The sequence below is a fragment of the Dasypus novemcinctus genome, chromosome 27 (genome assembly GCF_030445035.2).
Source record: "Dasypus novemcinctus isolate mDasNov1 chromosome 27, mDasNov1.1.hap2, whole genome shotgun sequence".
Classification (NCBI taxonomy): Eukaryota; Metazoa; Chordata; class Mammalia; order Cingulata; family Dasypodidae; genus Dasypus; species Dasypus novemcinctus.
In genome coordinates, this window is record NC_080699.1 from 3,709,413 (window position 1) to 3,732,727 (window position 23,315).

Below are 23,315 nucleotides of genomic sequence, written 5' to 3' on the forward strand. Positions count from 1 at the left end.
CAGAATTGAGCCATAACTATTAATAGCTGGACTAGGGGTGGACCAGCAGCAGAACATAAAATTATATAAGGAGGAATTTATTAATTTGGTTGAACTCTCCCAGGGATACAGGATTTAACACACTGGCCTTGACTCCAGAGTCCAATGCTAATAACATGGTGTTACTGACTGGGTTTTCTGAGAAGTGGGCTCTAAGTAGGGATTTAGGGTAAAGGAGGTTTTTTAGGGGGATCTTGGACTCAAAATCTGTGGAAGGAAGCAATATTGGACAGAGAGAGAAGTCAGACTACAAGATAAGTCTACTAGGTTCATACCTAATGGAGGTCATGAGCTAAAATAAAATGGTCATCAGAGTTATCTCAAGTTAGTATATAAGGTCTAGGCCTTCACAGCACTGCCTTAATCAGCCAATAAATCTGGGCCCTGCTCTTGAGAAAGATAACTTTCTGTGCCTCAGACAATTCCTGAAGGGTCTGATAGCTGAAAGGTATTGACTGACACGTCCCCTGTGGGGTCAACGGTTCTTCCTTAAATGTGTATCTGGATGGCACCTCATCATATATGCAATATGGTCAATCCCTTGCTCTACTTGAACCCATTTATTCATATATTTTCAAGAGATGCTCCTCTGGAATTCAGGTGGGTATCGCTCCATGGGAAAAATCTTACAAGAGGAATGTTAGTGGGATGAATCTCAAATACTGACGCTGCAACTGGAATCAGAATCTCACTTGAAACTCAGGATCTTCCTCCTTCCCAAACCATTTTAGCTCCACCCTGCCTGGTTTTGGTGACTTATCTGGTGGGTGGCCCAGACACATATTCCTGAGACATGCCATGTGGTCACCATGCCTTTCTTATTCTGAGCTTGCTGCACTTCTCCATTTGCCATCGCAATTGGTCAAAGGTCCTTCAGAGTCAGACACATTCCTCAGTTTCTCCTTTGTTCAACTATAGCCCTACACATTCTGGATTATGAAGTCCTAACACACCTGCCAAATGGTGAATTTTGGCCCATTTGGTTCGAGGACACACTGAGACAGAAACACACAGGTGGCACCTTATCTTATAATTTGATGGGACTTTTGTTTCCCATAGCAGAAAGCTTTTGCTTTTGGGAGCTAGGACATTTAATCATGCACAGTGCACCATGGCTTGAGCAGGCAGCTCAAGTTCTCAAATAGATTGTGTAATGATATGTGGGATGGCTCTCATTTCCAACCTTAGTTCCTGGACTCATGAACTCTCCTTTTGTGACATAGCTCTTACTTACAAATAATATTAGGTTTTTCTGGTAACAAATACTGCAGTCTTATTGACTTAGAACAACACATATTTATTCTTGGACAGTTTTGGAGGCCAAAACTCCAAAGTCAATTTCAGTGGGCTGAAATCAAGGTTTTGGAGCCACTGCAGCCTTTCCAGAGGCTCTGGGAGTAGGTCTCCCTTGCTTCTCTCAGCTGCTGGCAGTTCCTGGCACTCCTTACCTTGTGGCCATACCACTCCAGTCCTCAAGACTCCTTGAATTTCTGTCCTCCTTTCCATGGCCTTCTCCTCTGTTCAGGAGTCTAGTCACTCTCTACCTCCCTCCTAAAGGGTGCATTTGATGGCATCTCAGACCCATGGGGTAATCCAGGATAACCTTATCTCATATCCTTAACTTAATCACATCTGCAAAGGGCATTTTTCCAAGCAAAGTTACATTTGCAGGTTTCAGGTATTTGGACCTGGAGTCTTTGGGGGACATGGTTCCACCAACAACACAAGACTTTGATTCAAGATGTGCACCGTTGCCGGGAGGGTGGCCCCATACCCCCACTGCAAGTTACCACGGAACTGGTGCTTCATTCTGCAGAGAGTGAGCAAGTGATATGACCAGTGGATTCCATGGTGATGGGGCTCACTTCCACATCTCCTTTGGTGTGGAGGAGGCTCCCTGTACATACGTGATGCTATGATACTGTGTGTGATCCTGTGCCAGCTGATGAAACACATCATGAACCAGCAGAGAGGCATGGTGGCCAAGGTCCTAGAGGCATGAAGGGAAAAGCCACACAGATGTACAGAGCTGTTCTAATGAAGCACCATAAACATGCTCATCACACCAGTTAGGAGGAGACTAATGAGCTGTGACAACTAAAGCAGTATCAGGGATTGACCATGGAACTGTATAGAACATAGCACAAAACTGGGGGAAATCAGAATCGTCTAGTATAATTATTAGTATCACACCAATTGTTATTTCTTAGTTTTGATAATTGTACTATGGTTGTGTTTACACTGGGGATGCTGGGAGAAGGATATATAACAACTCTCTATTATCTTTGTAACTCAAGTAAATCTAAAATTATTGCAAACTTAAATGTAATATATTCTTTGCCACGGACTGTCACAGGTTGGGTTCTACAGGGAGCAGATTTCAAGGCAGACTTCAGCATACAGACTTTATTAAGGGTCGCCCTTGGGGTCAACGACTGAGGCTAGAGAGGAAGGAGGCAGAAATGGGCCGTTGGAGCACAACTGCGATGCTGGCCTGAGGGTGGCTGCGCCCACCCTGCTGACCGGTCCATCCCAGTGTTCCCACGGGTAGATGGGCTGCCCTTCTTCACAGTCTTAACTGGAACTTTGCTGTGTTGGGACTGCACGAGCTTGGACGTGAAGCCTCCTGCACCTGAGGCAGGCTCTGCAGGCTCTGGCAGTTTACGGTTGCCCAATGACAGGTTGAGAAATGTCCTCCTGAACGGAGGATGGGTTGGGGCATCTCTGCAACCTGCACAACACTTTTCAGCAAAGCAGGGGAAGCAGCGAGCAGTCAATGACATAAGCCACTGCTCCAGTCACATACTACACTGCTCAAGGTTTCTGGCCTCGTAAATTTAGGATGAAATGGGCTTATGAATCAGTGGCTAAAGTAGGAGCTTTTAGATGATTCCTTACAATGTCGGGGCACCATTCTCCAGAACTCAGAACTGGAAACGATTACTCGTTCTGGAGTGTTGCGCCTTCAGCAGGCGGCAGAGCTGAGATCCGGATGCAATGCGTGTGCATATGGGTCTTACCCACCTCGCCATGATACACTTGAGCAACTTGTGCTTTCTGCTGCTGCAGCTGTAGACTGCACAGGGAGACATTCTGCTTTGCAGAAGGCGAAGAGTGAGCTCCACTCAATTTTTGGGTAGGCCTGCCAAGGGGCAGGCAAGGAGCAGAGTCACCATCCCAGCAGGTGTAAGTCACCTGCTCATCAGGAGGAGGTAGGACTGTCTTACATGGGACAGCTGGTAAAAATATGTTTGGCACCCAAGTTAATCTATTGGCCTCTATTGTGTTTTCCCTGCCTAGGATTTTGTTTTGTTTTGTTTATTAAGATTCATTGCCAAAGTGCCTTCATCTGTATTTTTTAATGTTTTACTTTGAAATACTTTCACACTTACAGGACAATTATAAAAATAATACCAACCCATAAAGAGAACTTCAACTTACTCTTGCCAGCCCCGTAGAAACCCAGATACACCAGTTATAACATTTTGCTGTCTGTCTATTCTTTCTTTCTATCTATCTATCTATCTATCTATCTATCTATCTATCTATCTATCTATCTATCTATCTATCTATCATCTACCTTCTTCATCATCATCTCTCTCATCTCTCATCTATTTATCTCATTTACCTGTCTTATTGCCTATCTATCAATCCATTCTCTGAATACCTGAGTGTATGATATATACCTCATGTTCCTTGAACACAATCCTGCCATGTACATTTCCTAAGAACAAGTATATTCACTGATGTAGCCCCCAAATGCAGTTATCAGATTCAGGAAATTTAACATTGCTATGAAGCTTACAGTCTATGTTCCAATTTTTTCATTTTTTCCCTTAATTTCTCTTTGAGCTTTTTCTCTTTCTTTGTTCAGTCCCATCCAGGATCATGTATTGCATTTAAATGCATTTAAAAAGTAACTTCTTTTTTAAAATATTACAGGAATACATTTAAAATATATATTTTTCCCATATCACCCACTCCCAAGCAATGGGATTAATAACATTCACAACATCTCAGTACCCTCACCAACTTCCATTACCAGAAGTTTTCCATTTACTATAAAAGAAACCCTATACCCATTATGCATTAACTCATCATTCTTCCTGACCTCCACCCCAAACAACCTGTACTCTAATTTCTATCTCTATGAACTTACATGTTTTCCAGTATTTTCTCTGTAGTTACCATAGAACTTATATTTAACATCTTAAATCTATAACAACCCATCTGCCTTAATACCAACATAATTCAATAACATTCATAAGCTGTGTTTCTATTCTCCTCTGCCCCCCAATCTTGGATGTATTTCTTGTCACAAATTTCATATGTTATGAGTCCTAAACCACTGAGTTATCATTACATTTTATACATTTGCCTTTTAGATCCTTTGCCTTTTGGAATTACAAACCAAAAGTCCAGTAGCACAAGAATTTATTTCTTCCCATGTCTTATCTTCACTGGAGACCTTTATGTCTTCATGAGGCTACAATATATTGTCTAGTGTCCTTTCCTTTCAATTTGAAAATCTCTCTGTAGCATGTCCTATAGGGCCAGTCCAGTGGTGACAAATTACCTCAGCTTATGTTTATCAGGGTATGTCTTAATCTCTCCCTGCTTTTTGAAAGACAGGTTTTCTGGGTATAGAATTTTTTGTAATGTTTTTTGTTTTGTTTTTGCTTTCAGCATTTTAAATATGGCTTCCTATTGCCACATTGCCACCAGTTTCTGATGAGAAATTGACATTCAATCTTATTGAGGTTCCCTTATATGTGACCTGTTGCTTCTCTTCTGCAACTTTCAGAAGTCTCTCTTTTTCTTTGGCATCTAGCAGTTTAATTATAATATGCTATAATATGAATCTATTTGGGTTTAACTTGTTTGGAGTTCATTGAGTATCTTGATGTGTATATTAATGTCTTTCATTAAACTGGAGAAATTTTAGCCATTATTTCTGTGAATGTTTTCTTTGCCCCTTTCTCTCCTCTCTCCTTCTGGAATCCTCACAATGTGTATATCAGTGTGTTTGATGGTGTCCCACATGTTCCTCAGGCTCCTTTACTTTTTTTCATTCTTTCTTATTTCTGTTCCTAAATCTGAGTAATTTCAATTGTCTTATCTTCATGTTCTCTGATTCTTTCTTTTGTCAGCTCCAATCTGCTCTTGAACCCCTCTAGGGAATTTTCAACTGTTATAATGGCCTTCAGTTCTATTTGGTCCCTTTACATAGTTTCTATCTTTCTATTTATATTCACTTTTTGTTCATCCCTTGTTTTACTGATTTCCTGTAGTTCTTTGAACATATTTAAGACCATATTTTCATCTTTTTCTGGTATGTCACAGATATGGACATCCTTATTGATGGGTTCTAATATCTTCTCCTTTGCCTGGACAATTACTTCTTTCTTTCTTTCTTTTCTTTTTTGTGCCCTTTTGTTGGAACCTTAACTTTAATGTTTAATCATTGAAAATTAGATTCTGTGGAGTCTGTTCCTTAAGTTATTATCCAACTAGTGTTATGACTGAGTTTTCCTTGAATGCCAGGAGCTAAAAACAAATAACAAGGAAAAAGTACATATTTAACAGTCTTTGCAGATTGATCTGTGAAAGTACTCTCCTGCAGAGCTTATCCATAAAATTACTTTAGAGAATAGCTTGAGGCCAAAGTGTAGGGGTCTCCTTAATCTTTTCTGTGCATGCCTCTTATCTTGTCCATGTATTGGTGCCCTAGGAATTCACCCATTTATACAGTTCTGAATGCCCTTTTTCCCTAGGAAACAGATTTCTCCCTACTGCAAGCAATCCCTTGCCCCAGGCATCCACTTGGCTGCTCTCACATAGCATCTGGTGTAGGAGAGCTCTGGGAAGTGCCTCCTATGGACAGGGCAAGTGCTGAGAGAACAAATCAATCAGGTCGCCACTGTATAGATTAAGTCAGACATACAAGCTCCCAGTACGTACATGAGGGTTACTCTGTTCCCTCTGGAACTGGGACTAGTGACCCACACTAGGACTGTGACCGAGCCAGTGAGGGGTGGACCAAGGGCCAACCAGAGTGCCAACAGTTCCTATCACTTTTAAGTGACCTTTATCTCGACTCAGTGCTCACCCTATTACTGCAGTCCTTTAAATTTTTCTAGAGCCCTTAGAAAGGTGTTTCTGCCAGTTCTTGCTGGTTGTTCGCAGTTTCTGTGGAGGTAATGGAGCCCTGAAACATCTCACTCTGCCATCTTGATCCTCTCCCCTGCTTAGTTTTGATGGTAAACAGGTGGACACAACAACCATCGTCCAAGAAATGCTTATTACCAGGGGATCAGGCCCTGAAATGTAAGGGTCTGTGTCACCTCACCTGGTAAACCACTTAGACCATCGGGGAAACTAGGTGAGGGTGAGTTGGATGTAAAATACATGGTGGAAGAGGCAGCTTCAAAACCAGTCACAGTGTGGGGGCTAGAGCCCATTCCATTAACCTTCCTCTTGTAAATTTTCCCAGGAAAAGAGGATCTAAGATTCCCAGAATCCTAGAGAGGTTTCTCCCATGGGGTAAAATTATTCAAAGGCATGCATACAATTGTGTTCTTATTATGTTTCCTATAGCCTCCCTTTCCAGGACTGAAGCACTCATTGCCTCTCCTCATTGGGGCAAACCACATCAATTGTGGATGTAAAATACCAATTCATTTGTTTCAACTTGAGGCAACTCTGAAGGGCTACTTGTAGAACATTATATACAATGACATAGATGTGTGGCTTCTATTCTGGGAAGATGGGAAGCCATTGGAAGGTTCAGCTTAGTCTTTCTACTTTAGAAAAAATAAACCCAGAGATGGGTGAAAGGGGCCAGAGTGGAGAAAGGAAACCAGTTCGAATACTATTACAATAATCCAGACAAGAGATACAATGCCTTGGGCTAAAATGGTTCAACAGAAGTGTTAAAGTAAGTTGACAAATTCCAATAAATTTTTAAAGGTTGAGCCAACAAAAACATATTGAATTTACTGTGAATTATGGGATAATGAAAAGAATAAAGGATAATTGTTAGATTTGTGTGTGTGTTTTCTACCTATGCTTATGTTTTTCTGTCTTCCCACAGAATGGGCAATATGATTCTATCATAACTATATAGAGATTGTCTAATATAGAGAAAGAGAGGTAATGACACATGAATACTAAGACAAATGTTTCAGTTATTTGCCAAGCCCTTTACCCAGGTACCTCTCATCCAGTAGCATTGTAAAAGGGTTTTGTTCTAGTAGACACCTTCAAGGCAGCTTTCTGAATTGAATTCTCAAAAGCCATATGTAACTTGCAGCACACGTAACTTCTCATTGCATTAGCCACTATGACATCAAGGTAAAATGCACAGAGAATAATATCAACATTTGAAGACTCCTGTGACTCATCATTTGGCTTTGGACTGGTGGGGTCTCTAAACAGGTCTGTCTTACAGCTACAAGGGTAGCCTCTGGCAAAGGCAAAATTTGTAGAGGGGTGTAGAAAAATCAGGTAGCTCAGAAGATAAGGTTCATCGTGATGTACCACAGACCTCAAGTGGCCTGGGAGTCACTGGGCACCAGAGTGTAGAGACGATAGAAGAGAGGGAAGTCCAAACTGGACCAAAAGTAAATGCCAAAGATTAGCTGAACTATCTGTCTGCTTTATTGGCCCGCATCTTACTGAGATGGCTATTAAGGGTGTCCAAAGCACATGTGTATGAGTACATCTGCAGACTCATCATGAGAAATCTGGAGCTGAGTGAAAAATGGCAATGTCAGGAAGAGGGAGAAGGGGAGTTATCTAGACAAGAGTTAGAGGCTGACAAGGGAAGCCAGAGGAGACAAGAGGTCAGTGTGCTAAGGAGGCATAAGGTGTTGTTTTTGCAGATACTCTGCTGGGGGTAAAATTGATTAGGGGATGGAGAAGATGAGGTTCAGTATGGTTTGAGGATCAGGATGAAAGCTGTGTTCCTTGAATTGCTATGTAACCTCTTTTCTCCTTGATTTCTGTACAGGAGACTGAGAAACATCTGTCACATAAGGATGATGTAAGCAGAAAACCTGTGTCCAAAATTATGAACCTGTAATAATTCCACCTAAGAATATCTGGGAAAGATTTGTGGTGATTAAAAAGAGCAAGTATATGCATTCCTTTCTGTTTTCTTTTGTTTTGTTTTCCCAAGTAAAGTATAGGAAAATGATTAGAATTGTATCTATTTGATGTACTGGAAAAGAAACCTTAGATGAGAAATTAGCAGACAAAATGTACAGCATCTGGCTTTGAAGGATTTTGTTGTATGATTTGAAATGAGTCACTTCACTTTTCTAAATCTGATCTTGTTTGAAGAATTTAGTAAATTTTAATATTATTTTCAGCAATAACGTTCAGCATCTTGTTTCACTATTTCTTATACAACGAGTACCAATGAACCATGAAAGCTGAAAGCTGTTGTTTTTCTTTCCACATCCTGCTCACACATTTAGGAAATGGTTATAACCTGGAAAAATGCAAATTATATATTAAAGTAAATTACATAGGACAGACGGAAGTATATGATGGAGGAATGGAGTTTACTGGGAAGAAGTTCCTTATCAAAGAGAAAAAGAAGTAAAAATTCATGCAAAATCCTTTAAGTCGATCCATATTACACTCTTTAATAACAAAGCTCTAAAAGAATCAGTCATATTCTTTAATGATAAGGTCTAAAGCCAGATAATACCACCTATTATCTTATTAAAAAATTAAGTGTTGTACATATGGGGATCCATTGTAGCTGAATTTCAAAACAAAGTTATTTTGTATAAAACACAAAATTTATTTACTATTTATTTGATATATAAAATGCCATAAAATCACCATAAAATTCTAGGTCAGTTTATTCTCATTCTCTTAACATGTACTGTTCAATATGCATCTATTTAAATTAATTAAAATGAACTAAAATTAAAAATTCAGTTCCACATTTGCCATGTTTCCCTTCCTTAATAGACACATGTGGCTAGAGGCTATCATATTGGACTGCAGAGCTCTAGAACATTTATATCATTGCCAAATGTCCTATTGGAATGATTTTTTTGTTAATCTATAACTTCTCTAATTAAAAAAAAAGTTCTACTGGATGGCACTGCCCTAGATTATGAAAAATATTGATTTTTCTAACTCATCCTCTTTCTTTCAAATGAATAAATTGTGAAAGATATCATTTACCCCATCTTAAACCTAGATGAGCCAGAGTTATAAATTATATAGAAGAACAGAGCAGATTTTGACTGAATTTTGAAGTATTCTTCCTTTGACATTCTTAGCATATGTATCTTACAACAACAGAAAAAAAAGAAAAAATAGAAAATGGATCTTGAAAGCAAAAGTGGAATACAAACTTAACCTTAATCAGACATTTGATGTGTTCCCAGTGCTGTGAAGTTCTCAGTCCCTGGAGATGTTGGCTCTCCATAGAATACCATTTTTTTCTGGAGATTTTGGCTGTCCATTATAATATCAATTTTTTTAAAGACCGACTAAGACTCATGGGAGTCATAGTTAATGACTCCTCTCTTGGGAGAAAATCCCCAAGCATTCAGCAGAATGGAGGACTCCAAAAGCTCTCCTCAGGAGCGAGCTCACGCACTGGGGGCTCAGAAAAGGACAGGTGCTGTCTGCGCTGCTGCTGCAAGGAAATACATTTTTTAGGTATAGAATCCTTTCGTTGTCACTTTATCTGCCCCGAGAGTATTTTGCAGTTTCTGAGCGTCTGTCAAATTAAATTGTTACAGCACAAGAGGTGTTGTAGAAACTGAAGCCGTAAAATGAGTGTGTTATGTGGCACAAGAACTTAGGAAAACAAGTCTGGGTGTGAACAGGTCCTTGTTCTTTGTACTCGCGTTCTCTGTATCAGTGCCCTGAACAAGGAATGGGAGAAAATGGAGTGGTTTGCCCTGGGAGGGCTGATTCACAACCATCACCTTAGGAGAGAAGTGGGGTCTACATTCCCCACCAACAAAGAAAGATCTGATTAACTGGGAAAACAAGCGATCAGTTTGCAGAGCAGAAGGGGGAAAGTTTTGTGGAGATAACCTGAAGGAAGACTTCTGTTTGACGGAATGTGGAGAAAGGAAATGAATGCCACCAGCTCGATGGGGTTTGTAGTTAGAGGCTGTGTGTGCGGGACTGAGCCAGAGAACTTTCCCATCTTTTCAGGATCGCTGTAACAGAACGCTCAGGAAGAGTTCTGTCCCGGGAAGGGCCCGAGCACATCTTATCTATCTATCTATCTATCTATCTATCTATCTATCTATCTATCTATCTATCTATCTACTTATTTATTCATTTTATTTACTTTTAACAATTGAAAGCATATTTTGTGACCATTTTCAAAAGAGTTTACTTATGCAAAGACAAAGTGTTCCTAATGAGGTACAGCTTTGGTTCTGGCCAAATTCCCTTTCTTCCTTTCAGTTTCAGTGTCAATTAATTCCCCAATTTCTGATTTTCATTGTCTCCATGCCTTTCAGAGTACCTTATACAGATTGGGTCTAAATTTCTAATTCAGGTACCCCTTGCTCTCAACCTATTTCTTTGCCTTCTCTATATTACATTGTATAATGCAAAAGTCTATCGTGATGTGATTATGTTGGTTTGACAGTAAAATTTTCTTTGTTAATTCAGGCTAATATGTTAATTGTTACTAATGAATTAACCCACATTTCAAGTGAAGTAACTTTGGATAAGAACAATAAGCAGCAGGGACAATTAGATGATAAAAATTGGAACCTAAAGGAAAAATGATTTTAAAAAAAGACTGAGCAACAGACTTGGCTGAGGGTGCAATTGTATTCTACATATTTCTAGGTTGAATAATTCCCTGAAAGGCATATGATCCTTCTCTGCTGTATTGCCCTCTCCTAATAAGGAGGTTTGAAGAATGGCCTGTTGGTCTAGGATAAGCCTTTTACATGTATCCTTCTGTCATAATAGAACTTCCTAGTAACATATGCTGGGACCAAGTTTTGCTGAAGGGAGAATGGGTATAATTTCTTTTCTTTCCGGGCACTAAAACATCCATGGTTTTCTGTTTAAAAGTCTGGGTTGTTCTCAGTGTTCTATTCATTTTCTCCCCCAGAAGTGGGCTAGGGACAGAGAATGAATCAATTATTTTGGCAAATATGTTAGTCCTTCCCTGAATCCCGTTCCCAGTCCAGAATGATAAGCTAAAGGACATTGTCTAGGAAGGCCAAGGTTAAACAAATGCAAAAAGATTTAGCGGAACTTGTTGACATTTGGGAAACTGGTAATGATTAGTATATAAGATTTGCTAAATAGGATCTAGATCTTGATACCTGCTTTATATGGTATCTCAGAAAGTGATATCCACCATCATTTCGATTAAATCTTATGTCCTTCGAACCAAGGACTCCATCCCTCATATAGCTAATAATATATTTTCCACTTAAGTTACCTCAGAAACAAATTGGTACCAGACGAGGAGTAGGGCATATTCCCACAGACAGTTTGGAAATGTGTAGAATATTCAATATGGAAACAAATAGAAAGGTGAACTGCATTCATTTTCCTTTGATCCTAGGGGGAAAGCTATGGCATAAACTCACCATATTTTACTACCTAGCTAGAATTTTCCTGGTGAAAAGAAATACAAGTAAAAAATCCAAAAGGTTAAATAGGGGAGCAGATGTGGCTCAAGCAGTTGAGTGCCTGCTTCCCGTATGGGAGGTCCCTGGTGCCTCCTGAAAACAACAACAGAAAGCAAACGATAAGCAAACAAAAGGAAAAACCAAGTCAGGGAAGCTAATATGGCATCCCTGGCCCCAGTACCTCATAAAAAGCTAAATAAAAATTTAAAAATTCTGTGATATTAATGATATTGTCTGAACTGAAAATGTAGTGTGATTTCCTTTGAAATCAATTTCTTTGAAAAAATATGTATTCTTACCTCCACCCACTGAAAAGGTCTAAAAGTGATTGACAACTCACTAACATTTTAGCACCCCTAGTGCCCAGATCTTCCTGTTTTTCACTATAAGAAATCAAGTTTGCTTGGAGAAGAGGCTAATTCAAATTCTGGGGCAGAAAATGTGTGAGATGAACCTGGAAAATCTGTTGTGTGAGAAAGCAAGGGAGTGAAATTGTAGCAAATACATAAAATTTCACAGATTTTTGAGGCTTTCAAAAAAATCCTCATTGTTCACTGTGAACATGACTAGAGTACCAACTTATCATAAAAATTAGAAATAAGATAAAAGCATCAAGCATTTATCCTGTCATTAATATACAAACACTATTTTGAGGACTCAAATAATTAATGAAAAAAATTCTTAAAAATTAGCTAGTTAAGGCAGAAGAAAAAATAAAATTAGAAAATTGCTCTGTTTACTCATGTTTAAATAATAAAACCAGGCACTTGTCATTAATAGCTGACTCAGCTATCAGGTAATAGGTTGATGGGGAACCTCAGAAGTGCTGGATCAGGCTGGCAACAGTTAAACTTCATGACGAATCTTACGACAATATAAGTGGGACAGCCGGGTTCCATTTTTGTGCTGATATTGTAAAATATGAAGTGAACAGCACCATGTGTGGAAGTATTTTTGCCCCAAATTTAAACCCAAATCTAACCAAGCCTCTGGAGACAACTTCTATCTATAGGACATACAAAGGCCAAAAAAAAAAAAAAAAATACACAAAGAAGAAGTCAGACAAAATCCAGAAGATGGGCTATTCTACTATTCTACAAGACCCTGATTCAATTTCTGCAAGTCAGTGGCATACAAAGCAAGTGCAGTGAGGGAAGGGGTTGCTTTAGATAACAGTAGACTTGGTAAGAAAGTGGTGGTGGTAGGGAAACATCCTGCATGCTAAAACCAGTGCCTGAGGACTTGGGGCAGCTTAGTGTTTTGGCACATATTGCTTATTAATTATATATGGAAAAATAATATTGCAAAAGTGAAGAAAATGGGAGGATACTACTTTAAAATTATCCAATTTAAGAACAATTTAAGATCAGTAATGGAACAATTGATATATATTTCTTAATATGATACAATGGGAAGAACAGAGTATCAGTTATGTGGTATTTGTGCCCAGAATGCATAACCTGGATTTATTCATGAGAAAATACCAGAGAAACCCATATTGAGAGCCAGTTTATAAAATAATTGGCCTACAGTCCTCAAAAGGGTCAAGAAAAGGAGGCTGAGGAATTGTTCCACCTCAGAAGCAACTAAAATGACATCACAACTAAATATGGTGTGTGATATTGAGTTGTGTCCTAGACTAGAAAAAAATGAAACAGAGACATCATCAAGCAAATAAAAACATCAACATGGACTATGGATTAGTTACTAGTACTATATCAAGTAAAATTTCTTGGATTTGGTAATTGTACTGTTGTTATTTAGCAGAATATACTTGTTTTAAGAATTAAACACTAAGATATTCAGGTGTATGTAAGAGAACAGGATATTTCAAATAACTGCAAATAATTTGGAGATAGATGGACAGACAGACAGAACTGCATACTGAAATACATACATATAGATAAGCATGATCTCTGGGATTAAAAAAAAATGTTTCAGAACAGAGAAATGGAAAAAGAATGATCAACCAAATGAAATGATAATTATTGAATCTGAATTTTAAAATTTCCTCTCCATTTCATTGCATTTCCATGCTTGGGTGAGATTCCTGAGTTTCCTCAATTTCTTCTCTAAAAGTTCTTCACAATACGCCGATATTTCATGACAGCAAATTAGGTAATACATGTAAGATGATTAGCTTCACGCTACGCACAGTGAAGCACCTACATGTGTCAACTCTCAGATATTTACTGTGCATACTTGTCCTGTTGCTGTTAATGATATTTACAAACCACGCCAGCATCTGGAGGAGCCTGTTTGTGGAATGTCTGTGATACATTTTCTACCTCTTTGTAAACCCAGCTTCACTGTCTAATGCTCAAATAGCTCAAAATGTTAGTGTCCGGTGAAAACTCAGTGAATTTCCACCTTTGAGTGGAGAGAGCCATGTTGCCCCTAATCGTATTCCTAGTTGTACTAGTTTGTCGGAACAAAAATGATTGTGAGGAAGAAAGAGGCACCTCTCCTCTTTGGTCTTCTGCGCACAGCATTATGCTACGACGCCTTCCTTTAAAGGCTTCGCGATCCAGAGGACGGCAGTGCAAGTGTGCACCAAGGGAGGAAGGGGCTGGATGACTTTTTAAAGAATCGACTCTGGATTTTCTTCTCACAACTCACACAGGATATGATAATAGCAAAAGTCAGTAACTCTATTTTGTGCAGGTGTAAAATCCATGACTTTGTACCTGTTTCGATATAGTTAAACACATAAAAGTCTGAAAATTGCCTTTCCTCATTTTTTCTCTTCACATGGGAATTTGAAGGTACAATTTTAGAGAGTAAATATTTAAAAAACTGAATCTATGCATGCATATGCACATGCACAAACACGCACATACACACATTACAAGAAACTGGGCAAAGTGTAGAATGTAGAGATAAATACATTGAAATCTTTTCTCGAGGAGATCACAGACAAGTAGAGGAGATAGCCACATAAATAAATCATTTAAAATCTGTAAAAACAATAATAGTACTTGTGCTGCTTCTGAGGAACTGCTGAAGCACAGATATTGGTGCTTCTGAAGTCTTCCTATTAGGGTTGGTATTTGAGTTGCCCTAGAAGTAAGAATAGAGGTTTGTCAAGTCAGATATTCATGTCCACAAGCTCTGTGGTGTTGGGGCAGCACCTTTAGGGTATTTTACAATGAGGAAAGTACAAAGTGGTGGTACATCGGTGAATCATTCAGAAAAGCAGTGGATTGGAAATGCAGAGAAATTAAATTCCAAATCTTGGCACCATGTCATGCTGCGTTAGAGTGTTTGTATTTCTTTCTACTGGGTGATGGGTAGCCAGTGGTTAGGTGTTAATCAGAGGAGTGACAAAATCGATTCGTTCCCTGGAACAATTGCTCTGTCAGAAATATGAAGAATGGGGTTGAGGGACAAGAGGGAAGAGTTTACACATTTTGTTTTTTCCGCCAATTCTATGTGGTCATTATTTTCTTAATGGTTCATGAAGGAAAAAAATATTGGGTATCTAGAGGTTTTAAGTATATGGAAATAATATTCAGAATAAAAATAATTTGCCTAGTGTTAACTTGATTCCTCTCGGTCTCAAGGCTACATGCTTTTCTTTTTCTGAACTTCAAATATCTGAGCTGAGAAGCAGTGCATCTTTGGCTTCTCCAAGTATGACAGAAAGATTTTCCACATGTTACCTAACTCAATGAGGTCATTTTGGATCTCCTGGATTAATAATGTAATTTTCATGGAAATGCTATCTAGTTTTTGAGCATGTATGTGAGCTCTCCACTGGGAAATATAGTTTCTATTGAACAAGAAGCAGGGTCTTCAACTCCAGAAATCAATTAAATGTGAAGTAATGGGAGGTGGGTGGGCTGAAGATCAAGGGATTACCCTTAACAGGCCAATTGGGTGTCAGGCTCAGGTCCTACAAGTGGCACTGTCTTTTTAAAGGCAGGAAGGTTTGCAGGTAAGCAAATAGGTGAAACTTGAATTCAGTTGAGTACCAGCTTGAGATGTTTTTCTTCAGTATTTAGAGCATCATGATCTGTTCTCTTCAGAAGAGTCATGAGACACGACCAAGCTTGTGTCTATACCAGATTAGAACAAAGGGCCCAAGTCAAAGAGATGAACCAAGAGAAATGCAATTTTGGAGATGATTACTATCAAAACAGGGCCAGGAAACCTGCCTTTTGTTGAATAACTCACCTTTTCTTCTGGATTCCCATGCTAGTCCTCTGAACTATGACAAAACATTGGAGTTGTACATCAGGTACAAAGAGAAAATGCCTGACATTCTTCATATTTCAACTAAGAAATGCCCATTCAATGTTCTTCACATAATAGACATTTCATCCCAAACTCTTCATGTGCTTTAAAGTTAGGCTTTGTATCTGCTGAAGGTAAGAGAAATTATGCAGCTACTGCATGCTCAACATGGGGATCAGTGGAAGGAACAGGGAGGTTATTTTTCTAAGCTAACTACCATCTCTGCTTTCCTACCCCATTCTTTGTAAAGAGTCAAGTCTGGGTCATCTACGCAAATCTACTTCCAGAAACACTGGTGCAATTTTTCACTTCTTTGGTCATAGGTTTTTGCCCAGGGAAAAAACGCAGTTGTGTGCTGTAATATATCTGATAAGGCTGGATTCAACCTAATTAAACAGGTTTCTTTACCACAGGTTGACTCAGAGCCTTTAACTCAGAAGATGGAATATATATATATATAAAGTTAGTCAATGGCAGGGCCTATGTGTATGTGTAGTGTGTATACAAATTGTGTCCAGGAACACAAAATTTCTCAGTGATGAACACGGAATAAGACAGCTACTCGAGACATGCCCCTGTGTGTCAACTGTGCAAGGCCCCTTGCTTCTAGCTCCCCCCTTTCCCTGCCTGCTAAACCTCGGCGTGGATTCCCTCTCTAAGCTTCACAGAAGAACTATGCACAGGATATTTTCAGTAATGACAGTTCAGAATAGAGAGACTGGGGGAGATGAGACAACACTGAACTTGTCTCCCCCTGAGCCCCTTGCTTGGTCTGTGTTCCATTTCTTCCAAAAATAGGCTGTAAATCAGGTCCCTTGAATGTGTGAGAAAGTACCTCGGTGTCATCATCAGTTTAGAATGTAGCCTGAGCTCGTGAACTTCTTTCTCTTCGTTTACTTGGCACAGTGGCCTGAAGACGTTTTCCTTCCAGCACCTCATTCACGGGGTCACTAGTATTCCGACAGTTTGGACTACCATGCGGGTCACAGTTACAAAGCCCGCCAGGTTAGAATGTTCTTAGTGACTATATCAGGCCTCCTGATTTTCAACCAGTTCTTTCTCCATCTTAATATAGCACCTCCTAGTATTAGCAGTCACTGCAGGGAGGGCTTGATAAAGGAAAACTTCTGAGATTGTCGCCAGTTGTTCTATGCCTATACAAAGCTTCATTCTTTGATGATGGAGGGAGGGAAAATACCAAATAGGTAATAAATTATAAAAGTAACGTGAAGACCCGTAACTGCCACAACGATGAACGTGTGGGCAAGGATTATTACCTGTGGCCCTCCCTGGCAAGTGAGCGTAAGAGACTTGGAGGGTCTGGCGGTTTCAGCAAGGGCGTACTGGAAGAACATGTTGCCGCAACCTCGGGATGAAAACGCAACCTTAATGGTCTTTCTTATGAGGAAAACAAACATCCATCCTTAATTATTAGCACCAACTTCTAATTCCCAGAGCCAGCTAGTTTATAGAGGAATTCCAGATGGGTGCCTATGATTTTTCATGTTTGGTTTTATAGCTGTCAACTAGCATGCTTCTAATTAGAAGTGACGGTGGTTCTGATGCATCAGAAGGGAATGAAATTGTCATGAAGTTCTCAAAGCATTAATTTTAGTTCATTGTAACTTTAAAAAGTAAGAGCCCTTTTAGGAACACAGAATGGTATTACAAGAAGAAAAAAAGGGCTGTAAACACTCTCTAATATCTGACCTAAGCAGTGACATAGCAATAAAATCAGAAAATATCGAAGTTAATCCTATACCTAAGTATGAATTATTTCCACAGTAGTCCTCTTAATTTTTATTTCCTTCATTTTTATGTGCTTTCTTCTTGCTACTTTTCTCAAATATGTGTATAAGAGAGTGATGTATACCAGACAAGGAGCTGTGCACTTTCCGTCTTGCGGCAGAGAAGGTTGATTAAGCAGGTCTTCCTGACACTCTGGATTCTTCACCCGCAGCAAGTCCTCAGCAGCCTTCTTCTGTCTAGGAGGAGTCTAGACCAGGTAACTAGTTCTCAACAGAGGAAGGTGAGAAGAGTCTTGTACGGCACTTCTGGGACTGGAAGTTTATGTATCTGGTGATTGCACCTTGTGCTCTCTTCTCTCCTGGCATCTTGACTGTAGTGTGAGCAGAGCTGCAACCCAACGTGAAAGGAGCTGTACCCCTGGCTTGCTGCTTGGGAAAGAGCACTGGACGTTATGTGACGGAGCAATCGATTTGCATATTATCGAACCAGTAGAGTTTTGTGTTATTGTCATTGGGGTTAAACTATCCTGAGAAACATATATGTATAATTCTTACATATTCTGAACCATGTATAGGTATCATTCCCATTTTATGGATAGATTTTAGCTCAGAAAAGTAAATATATGCCAAAGTCGGTGCATGGCTATGGCAAGGACTCCACTGAACTGGGTTTTGTGGAAGGCTAAAGGCCTCGCCCTGAACCCTGATTGGCTCTTTAATGATGAGGATATTTCAAGCTCACAAAAGAAGTAATTGATTCGAAGACATCCCAGGCAGGAGGATGGGAGAAATGCAGGCGTAAAGAAGGAGGCATATGGCACGGCTGGTCATTTGCATTATTATCCACAATTCTTCATTCCTTCTGCCATCCTCGCCATTCTTCAAAGTGGGTAAACCCCATGACCCCTTGATCTTGACCTTCACCACATAACAGGATTTTACTAATAGAGCACGTGTGGGGACGTGATGTTGGTCCTGTTAGGAGCAGAAGCGATAAGCAGCAGCAGATGTTTCTGCAAACCTCCCTGAATTCCTTCCCTGACGTGGGTGAAACATAGACAGTAGTTGCCCTACACACCAAGGCTCCAAGGAAAGACCAGGGAGCGACCTGACCTCGTCCAGTGGTGTCCAGCTGAACGCATCTCAGACCAGCTGACCCCAGCTAAATCTAGCTGAACTCTAACCCTAGGGGGTTAGAAACAAATGTTTCTGTCGGTCATCACTGAAACCCTGGGGTTGTTTGTTATCTGATAATACATTTGGTGGGGCTGGAACAAAGTGTCTGTTCAGGCATGGAGCTGCTGATAGCAACTTTTAGGCTGGAATGGTAAGTTGAGGCTAGCCTAGGAATGGCCTCGTAGGTGAGGTCCAGAAGGACTGGAGAGCTCTAGAGTGGCATAAGCATGTGCGCTCTGTCTTCATCTATGGGTAGAAGCAGTTTGTTTTCTGCCCATCATAACATAGAATAATAGACATCTTGCGGAAGGAGGTCGGACTGCCCCTAAAAGCCTTGGAGCCACACGTCCTGGGCCAGGTGAGTATAGACTAGGTATGACCCCAGACTGGCTCTCTTGCGTTGGTCTCTGACCACGGGGACCCTGGCAATGCCGTGCCCTATTCCTGCCTTAATGAAACCAAGTAGTGCTGCTAAAGCCATCACTGCCCTCATCGAGGGCCTCCAGGAGCAGTGCTATGGGCGAGGACGGCGTTTGCCCGCGCGCTGGCCCTGCGGCATCGCAGCGGCTGGCGACTTCCCTGCAGCTCTCTGGATTTCCAGGTGAAGCAAACTGGAAGCGTAGGCAGGTCAGTGCCTTCCAAGGCAGATGTGATTCCATGAGGGCTGGGAGAGGAGAGGGAACAAGCAGGTAAGTAAGCGGGGCCCGTTCTGAGGGGCAATAGTCCTCATTGCCTCTCCGAAGCTGTCAGGCACTGAGGCACAGACGTGCAGAGGTGCCAGCCCCTCCTCGTGGTGTCCCGACACACACACACGTGCCTAGGTATGTGTACACGTGTGTATGTACACATATGTATGTGTACTCTTTGGCACGTGGTCTTTTACTCTTTTTCATTCTTCCTTTTCATTTTCCCCTCAAAGGAATCCAGACCAATAATGTTAACCAAAGCAGTACTGATTTCTGGCCTCTGCAATAGAGGAAGAGGCTTGCTGATAGAAATACCAGCTTGGGCATTAGGATAACTGTGCTTGAGTCCGATTTATTCCCTTGTAATAATGGTGATAATGGATAATTTGCTTAAGCTCCCCAAGCCTCAGTTCCTTCATCTGTCAAAGGGATGGATCCTTGCTCTCAGAGCTGTTTGGAAGATAACATGAGTTGATCTGCTCAGAATTCTCACTGATCTATGTCCCGAGAGTGTGAGAAACTGTCCTCCCTGGGAAAGGTGGGCAGCCTGAGGCTGGTTATTTTTGCTTAAATCAGAGAAAGTTTGGATGATAACTGAACTGACATATGATCTGGAATGTGGCTATGGACAATTGGGGTATTTGTTTTGAGAAAATTATAATTGTCATTTATTCAGAAATTTGAAGAAGCTTTGCATATGTTCATGTATTTAAAATGCCACTACCCCTAAATAGGAAGTATGGAAACTGAGGAACAGAAATATTTACTACATATCCCCAGCCAGCAAGAACTGGGCCCCGAACTCAAATCCAAGACGTATTCTTAATCACTACATTAAACAGCCTGGCAAATTTTGAGGCAATTTTGAGCACCGAAAGCGTTGACAAAACCTAGCTGAAGAGGCTGAGACAGGCAGGCTTCATATTACGTGTGGGGGAATGTTCTTGATCATCGATGCTTAAAACCCCACTTTATTCCAAGTCTGGTGCCGCGGGTCCCAGCATCTTCAACCTGGAACAGAGTCCTTAGGAGGAGAGCTCTGAGAGATGCCCGCAAAAGGGTTCTTATAAACAGGAGAATGAGAAGGTCAAACGTGTTCATGCCTGACGTGTTGGTGCTGGACTTATTTACTCAAGGCCATTGGCATTTTGGATCAGCACTTATTTTCATGTAATGAATACCTATTTCATCATAATTTTAAAATGTTAATGAATACTCTTAATAGACAAGGAATTGTCCCTTATTTTTGAACTTATCAACTGTTCCTATTTTCTTAATCAGCTCTGTTGAAGTTTACCTTGAAACAATTTGATTTATCAATTTTCAGTATACAGTCTGATAGTTTTTTAAAATGCCTACAGTTTTGTACCACATCATGTAGAATATTTCCATCACACTGCAAGGTTTCCGTTATTTTTCCTTTTACTGTTAAAAAAAAGTGTCAGGAAAGCTACACACTGGGAGAAAAGGGATAGTAGAATTGTTTCCAGAAAATAAGAAGTCAAATAACTTAAGAAAAATGAGCAAAACAGTAGAAGAACTGAATATGCACTTCTCCAAGGAAGATAATACCCCTGATCTAATGGGGTTAGAGAGGGTTAATGGCTAGTCTTAATACACATTTGGTAGATGGTAGCTTTGGGATTCAAACTGAGGTCAGTCTGAGAGCTAAAGCTGGGTTCTTTAAGTGAGAAAGAGGATGTAAAGAAGGTAAAGAGGGATGAAGAGGCAAGTGTGGGACAGAAAGGATATCCTAGTTTTAGTCATCCTGATTTTATTCAGAGTTGTGTATCTCAAAACTGTTTTTTCCCAAACGATGTTTTCCCAGCTATGACAGTATTAAACCATAATTTACATCATTGGTAAGTAACTCTTACAGAAACTAGAGAGAAGACTTCCATTTAAAGTTTTACCAAGGCAAAGGGCATATTGGTTTTGTTGGTTTTTTCATCTTTCTTCGTACCGGGATTACTCTAATACGATTGCATGATGTGGGGTAAATGTTTATGATTGTGATGACAGAATTTCTAGGAATAGAGAACAAGCCAAAAAAAAGAGAGAATTTTGGTAACTTTCAGCTGGTCTTCTTTCTTTCCTAAGATTATCAGTCAGGAACCTCAAAAGGATATAAAGAAAATATAAATGTAACCAAAAAACAAAAAACAAAACAACTTCACAATGTTCACAAATGTGCTTTGCCAGATGTATGCTAATGAAAAGAAAAGTGAAAATGAAGCTTTGAATGTGTTTGCAAAGTGAGAAGTGCCGTTCAGCTTTTTTTGGGGGGGAGGATATTATTATTATTTAAAGGTGTTAAAGGAGCATAAGTGTATCGCAGCAACAGCTTTAAACACATTTTGCAAGTCATAGCATCTAGGCATCTGTGAACAGAGCTGTTCTGTGACTTTAACGGCAAAGCGGTGGCAGAACATTGTGCTCCGCTTCTCACCTGGCCCCGTGATTAGCTGCTGTAGTAATTTGTGTGCTCTGAGCTGTGAGTCTCTTAGACCAAGTGAACAGAATTCTTTAAAGAGGGCCTGAGAAAAACCATCAGCCAATGGCAAAGCACCAAGAGCCTGACTCATCCCAGCTGTTCACGGCACCTGGCCACGGAGTCTAGGAAATGTTCACGTTTTAGTTTTCCTTACCTTCTAATCAAAGTATTAGTCACACTAGCAACAATATAAAAATCCCACCTTATGGATGCAATGGCTTAGAGTTGGCACACTGCTTTCTCATGATGGCTCTCATGTTGTATTAAAGTCTCTGAGGTAAGAAAATAGTATTTTTATTCCTGTTCCTCAAATTTGAAGACATTCCTACCTCAGGATATTGGAACTTGCTTGCTATTTCCTCCTTGGGAAGATATCAGTGGCTAGCTGTTTCACCTCTGGGTTTTTTATGCAAATGTCTTCATTTTACTGAGACTCTCTGAGGCCACCCTATTTAAAATTTTAGTCCCCAGCTTCCCAACACCCATTGACCTCTATTTGCTGCATTGTCCCCGCACCTCCCAGCATATATTGCTTGCTAACATACATCTTTTCTGACTTGCCATGCCTGTTTGGGTCTTACTCTTGCAGAGTATAAATCCCATGAGGAAATGAGTTTGAAGGACACCATGCACTCTGACAGACATTATTTGGCTGGGTTAATAATTCAGTCACAGCTAATGAGTGACTGAGATAGAATTCAAACTTAGACTCTCTAAATACCTTCCAATTTTGGTTTTTAAGTACCACTTACAGTAGATTTACATGAAGTATGTTTGGGGAAGATTTGGGAGGACTGACACGTGGTTAAAACATTGATCGAATTAGAGCCTTGATGTTTAGAATGAAGGGTTTGTAAGCATTCTGAAGCAAGTTGCTCTCAGAAAGGATGTTCTTAAGTTTACTTTTGTAAATTCCTCTTGCATTTACTTGTGTCCGCTTGTTTTCATTTTTTCACGTGAAGAATATATTGTAAGATGGCAATTCACCGGGAATCAGGGTAGCTGGGCTCTGGTTATGAGTAATTTATCTGCTAGTTTATCTTCTAGTTTATCTTCTCTAAACTTCAATTTCTTCATTAAAAGTATGGAGGGCCTGGACAGGCTCTTTCAGGCTCCTTCCTGGTCTATATCAGTGTTTTTCACCAATATATCATGTACAATGTTACAAATTATAAACTTCACACCGTAATAGACAAGGGTTTCAAGTTTTAATAATGTTTTGCTTCTATAGGTCCCATAAAGTTCTCTGTCTATTATATTTTGGTAGATAATCACCTGTTTACAATGTTTA